This window comes from Myodes glareolus, chromosome 9 (assembly GCF_982192425.1).
Source record: "Myodes glareolus chromosome 9, mMyoGla1.1, whole genome shotgun sequence".
NCBI classification, from domain to species: Eukaryota; Metazoa; Chordata; class Mammalia; order Rodentia; family Cricetidae; genus Myodes; species Myodes glareolus.
Genome location: NC_142034.1, coordinates 94,070,531 through 94,076,530, shown reverse-complemented (window position 1 = coordinate 94,076,530; position 6,000 = coordinate 94,070,531). Strand labels below are relative to the sequence as shown.

At 45.4% G+C, this 6,000-nt stretch overlaps 1 pseudogene; it reads right to left on the bottom strand.

Annotated features, from left to right (window-relative positions):
- Nucleotides 1–613: 613 nt before the first annotated feature.
- On the bottom strand, nt 614–1,050 carry LOC125401529 (elongin-C pseudogene; annotated as a pseudogene).
- Between the last annotated feature and the right edge of the window lie 4,950 nt (nt 1,051–6,000).

The following is a 6,000-nucleotide window of genomic DNA, read 5'->3' as shown; positions in this document are numbered from 1 at the left end:
GGTGATGGAGGGTTGCACGAAGGTTCTGGAAAGCTGCAGAGATTAGGCAATGTGTAGCAGGTTAGAGCCTCGGAAGAAAGGCCATCGTATAAAGCGGTGAAGGCTGAGAATAAATTGGAACAGACACCAGGCTGGTGGAGATGACAGGTTGCATAGAGATTACCTGTGCTACAGGTGGCAGAGCTGGAAGGACAGGGATGCCCAAGGCAGTCTTGATTAGTGCCCAAATGATGCCAGCTTCAGCCCAGATGCCAGACATGGAGCTATGTGGTTTGGTGTTTGTCCTGCTAGGCTTCAGTCTTGCTTTGGTTCACTCTTTCCTGATGATGTTCCCATCCCTCCTTTTAGAATGGGAATGTTGACTGTGCCTTTGCAGATTAGAAATAGATAATGCTTTTTAGTTTACAGATGCTTACAGTTAAGAGTTTATCTTGAGCCTCAAATGAGATCTTAGAATTTGGGCTTTTGAATGGTGCTGAGATTGTTAAAGACTGTGAGGGTTTTTGAAGGTGAATTGAATGTATTTGGCATCTCAAAATGGACATGACTCTTTTTTGTTTTTAGTTTTTTTTAAATACTGAAAAAATTAACAGTTTATTATAATTTATTTTACTTAATAATCTAGGAAATTCGCAGCCATGAGAAGTTCCAGTGCAATTTCGTGTGCAATTGGGAATTCAGGAATCTTGTTAGAGCTGTTAGTGTAGCGGACCTTGTAGGTAAAGTACATGCACACTTTCGAGAGCACATGCAAAGGGATCTCTCTAAAATTGACCTCATTGGTTTCATTTTCGGCAAATTGACCTGGTCCACTCAACATGGCCTTTATTGTTCCTGATGTTAATGCATGTTCTCTTTTTACAATAAATTCATGGCCATCAGAAGATATTAATTTGACATACATGGCATCAGGGCCTTCACAGCCACCATAGGTTTTCTCTTCTCTATCCATTATGTTCTTATAAAATTCTACTTGATCTCACAGGAACTTCAGCAGTTTCTGGCGAGTCCCACAGCCGCCGCAGCAGTGTCCCCACGTACCGCCACAGCCCCTATCTGGACATGACTCTTAAAGGCTAGGGGTAGAATGTAACAATTTTTGAAGTTATTTGTTTGGGTACATGGTGGCTATTCTTGGTTGTCAACTTGACTACATGTAGAATTAGCTAAAGTCTAGGGAGTGAAGGATTTTTCTCAATTAAATCATTTGAAGTGGGAAGATCTGCCTTTAATCTGGGCAGCCTATATAATTCTCGTGTCTGTCTATATAAAGGACACGGGAGAAGGAAGCTACTGCTCTTTGCCTGCCTGCCTTAACTCTCACTGATAACTCCATTCCTTTATTAGCCTTAGAGCCTACTTCTTTGGGATTCCAGCATATACTGACGACCAGCAGAGACATCCAGCCTTGTGGATGGAACAACTCCTGGATTCTTGGACCATTCATTGGCAAACAGCCATTGTTGGATTAGCTAGACCACCATCCGTAAGCGTTCTAATAAATCGTGTGTGTGTGTGTGTGTGTGTGTGTGTGTGTGTGTGTGTGAACACAATTGATAGAATGGTACTTATTCTATCAATTTTGTTCCTCTGTAGCAGCAAATCTCAAGCCATGGGTTGCAACTCTTTGGAGTTCCAATGACCTTTTCACAGGGGACACCTAAGACCATTGGAAAACAGATATTTATTTACATTACAATTAATAACAATGCCAAATTACAGTTATGAAGTAGCCACAAAAATAATTTTATGGTTGAGGTCACCACAACATGAGGAACTGTATTAAAGGGTTGCAGAATTAGGAAGGTTGAGAATCACTGCTCTAGAGAATTCTGACTAATACAGGGGGCCAATTAAATTGACAGGTAGTAGACTTTGGGTGGTCTTCATTGTCAAGCTGACTGGATTTGAAGTCCTCAGAGATGTGCCTCTGGACATATCTCTGATATTGCTGATATAATTACCATGGCCAAAGGCAACTTGGGGCTGAGAGCATGTGGAGAGGACAGCCTACAGTCTATCACCAAAGTAAGTCAGAACAGGAACCTAGAGTCAGGAACCCAGAGGCAGGAACTGAAGCAGAGGTCGTGAAGGAATACTGCTTACCGGCTTGCTCTGTTTACTTTCTTATACACACAAGGTACCTGCCCGGGGATGGCCTGGGCCACAATGGCCTGGGCCCTTAAAGAAAATATCTCACAGGCTTGCCTACACACCATCTGAGGGGGATACGCCACCCCATTAGGATTCTTTCTTCCCAGATAACTTTCTCTTGTGTCAAGTTGACAAAAAGCTAACCAGCATACCTCAAAACATTATGGAAACATCAGGAAAAAGGACTTTAGGGGGCTGTAGAGATGGCTCAGTGGTTAAGAGCACTGGCTGCTCTTCCAGAGGACCTGAGTTCAATTCCCAGCAATCACATGGTGGTCACAACCATCTGAAATGAGATCTGGTACCCTCTTTTGGCCTGCAGGCATACATGTAGGCAGAATACTATATACATAACAAATAAATCTTCAAAAAAGAAAAAAGGACCTTAGACAAACTGAAAGCAAATCAGTATAATTTCAGAAATCTCTATGTATTCCAAACTGGGAAAAGAAAACAGTCAACTACTGGGTACCATGAGTAGACAGGAGTCTCTCCATCAGTAGCAAGACATTGATCCAAGGCATCCTCACCATCCAAGACCTCCTCTCTACTGTCACCCCCATCCCCACACAGAACTCCATCTTTCTACCCAGAACCCTATCTCTGCCAATACATAAATGTCTGCCTTCAGCCCCATCTCTACCCACAACTCCATCCTCACATCCAGTTCCATCTTGATTCTCAGTACCGTCTCCTCCCCTCAGCCATGTCTCTACCGTAAACTCCATCTCCATCTGCAATCCATCTCCACTCTCAGCTCTTTGTGGCATCGCTTGGTCCTGAACACCCGACTGGGGCAACGCAGGAATGAGCAAATGACAGACAGTGATGAAACAACAGGCACACATACAAGAAAAGCTGGGATTGGGTGGGCTGTGCTTGCTCTATGGAAAGCACCTGCTATGCAACCTGGAAAGTCAGCCCATTTATCAAGTACAGCACAGGAAGAGGGGTGAGCTCGTCTTGGTGGGAGGTCTCATGTTGTGGTTGTCCAGGAGGAGAAAGCTTCCTTTGCTAGTTTTAGTGTAAATTGTCAACACCCACACAACGAACCAGAGGAAGTCTTTGCCATTTCTCTGAACCTGAACCAAGGAAGGCTTTGCCATTTCTCTGAACCTGAACCAAGGAAGGCTTTGCCATTCCTGTGGATCTAAGACACTGGGGTCCCTGACATAACTATGCCCATGTCAACAACACACATTCACCTAGGACTTCATCCACTCACCACAGCTGTATCCCCACCTGGGCTCCATCCCCACTCTGGGCTCCATCCCCACCCTGGGCTCCATCCCCACCCTGGGCTCCATCCCCATCCTCAGCTCCATCTCTACACTAATTTCCATCTCTAGACTTGGCTCCATCTTTACGCTAATCTCTGTCTCTATGCTTGGCTCCATCTCTACACTCAGCTCTATCATCTCTACACTTAGCTCCACCTCTACATTCAGCTCCATCCCCACCCTCAGCTCCACCTCTGCACTAATTTCCATCTCTAGATTCAGGCCCATCCCTACACTCGGCTCCATCATCTCCACACTCAGCTCTATCATCTCTATACTCGGCCCCATCATCTCCACAATCAGCTCTATCATCTCTATACTCGGCTCCATCATCTCCACACTCGGCCACATCAGCTCCACACTTGGCTCTACTATCTCCACGCTCAGGTCCACCATCTCCATGCTCGGGCCCATCATCTCCACACTCGGCTCCATCATCTCCACACTTGGCCACATGAGCTCCACACTTGGCTCCACCATCTCCACGCTCAGCTCCACCATCTCCACACTTGGCCACATGAGTTCCACACTTGGCTCCATCATCTCTACACTTGGCTCCATCTCCCTACCTATCTCCATCTTCACATTCAACTTCATCTCTCCCTTTATTCTTTTCTCCATCCTCTTCACTCTCTCCACCCAGAGAGGTGGGTGCAGATGGTTCCAGCTCCTCTGAATCAACTAGGCTGGGAACGGGTCACCAGGGTCTGGTGGTTCTGGTGGCACAATGCCCAGATCTTACTCTGGGCTGCAGTGCTGTACAGAACTGGAAATTCTCTGGATTCTCTCAATTACTTTTGGAAAAAATAGCAACTATTTTTTTTTCCATGAAATGATCATTAATGCCTGAAGGGAAGGGAAATCTCATGATCAAACCCTGCTGGGAAAATGAAGCTCACCCAGTGGCTAGGCAGAGATAGAGATGAAATTTTCTGAGCAGCACCTCCATCCTGGGGTATTCTTCTAGGCCAGCGTCCTCAGAGGTCCAGTGTCAAAGTCTGAATTGACGATTGTATGTAACTACCTTCTCTTTTAGACACAGGCAGAGGCAACATACTGAACCAAATTCCTATTACCTGAGCCTCCACAGGTGCTAACAGTGAGCAAATCCAACGGGCAGAGAAGCCCCCAGAACCTTGAGGGGCCCAGGGTTGGCTTCAAGTCAACAAACCCTTTGCCTGCAAGCACATGAGTGCTTCTATGTGGTTTTCTGTGACTGCTGTGAGTTGATCATTACTTTCACCAACTGTCATTCTCTCTGGGACTAGAGGTCTGGGATTAAATTGCAGACTGATCAGTCCCTCCTCGGGTCTTCTACCTTTCCCTACGTCCCCACAGGGATATCCCTGAACATGCCTGTGTCCCTTTCCAATGAGGACACTGGATGAGGGTCACCCCAGAGGCTTCACGATGAACTTCATCTTTTTCAAGGCCCTATCTCCAAGTATACTCACATTCAGAGTCCTGGGTGGCCAGGGCTTTACTAAGGTGTAAGGAGCATCCCGGATGTGGGAAGCCCTTCTGTATACATAGATAAAACTGTTTTTGGTCAATAGCTTAGAAGAGTAAAGTCAGGCAAAAAATCTGAACAGAGATAGAGAGAGAAAGAATAGACAGAGTCAAAAGAGAAGAAGGGGTAACATGTCACACCGGTAAGCCACAGCCTCGTGATAATACACAGATTAATAGAAATGGGTTAATTTAATAGTCAGAGTTAGGCAGAAAGAAGCCTAAGACACTGGTCAAACAATTGTAACCAATTATAAGCCTTAGAGTGGTTATTGCATAAGTGGCTTCAGGATCAGGTGGGTGGAGAAAACTGGTACAGGGGGACCAGCAGGACAGAGAATGCTTCTAACTGAATCTGTTAGCCCACCGTGGGGCTAACCCACGTGGCCCACCGCCCACTTTGGGTCCAGGTGCTTGTGTATGCCTGCTTGGGGTTAGGAGAAAAGTGGCTGAAAGTGCACCAGGGGCTCAGTATTCCCTACCTGGGCAACTGGCCGAATCAGGTCTGCTAGGCATACACAGGCAGGAGAGCATGGTGGATTCCCATCACCATACAGACATTTCCAGGCCACGCAGTGCATTGCATGGTAAGTTTAGCTTTTACTCAGACCAAAAGGGTTTATGTGTTGTACACTGCTTTACAGAGGTGAGGTGGTGAGCATAGCTTCCACCTGGCAGTCCCAGAGCTGGCGATGAACGTACCGCTGCTGTGTTAAAAGGCGGAGAGAAGCAGAGCCAGCATCCAGCGCCTACTGCGACCACACCACTTACCATTTAAAAAATGCTCCTGGTCAGAAAGGATTTCAGACACACAATAAGGACAGATTCAGACATAAAAGACCTCTAAACGGGTCACACTGATAAATGTGCATAGAATTGAGAAAGAGAAAAAAGTAAAAACAGTCATAGATTAAAATGATTTAAAATCCTTAAAAAGAAATAGAGCAATAAAATATATGTATATTAAGCCACATAGAATAGAAAGATAGAAAATATACAAAGAGTCTGGATATTTTTATATTATTGTGTTTCCTTTTAATTTTTGACTATGGAGAGA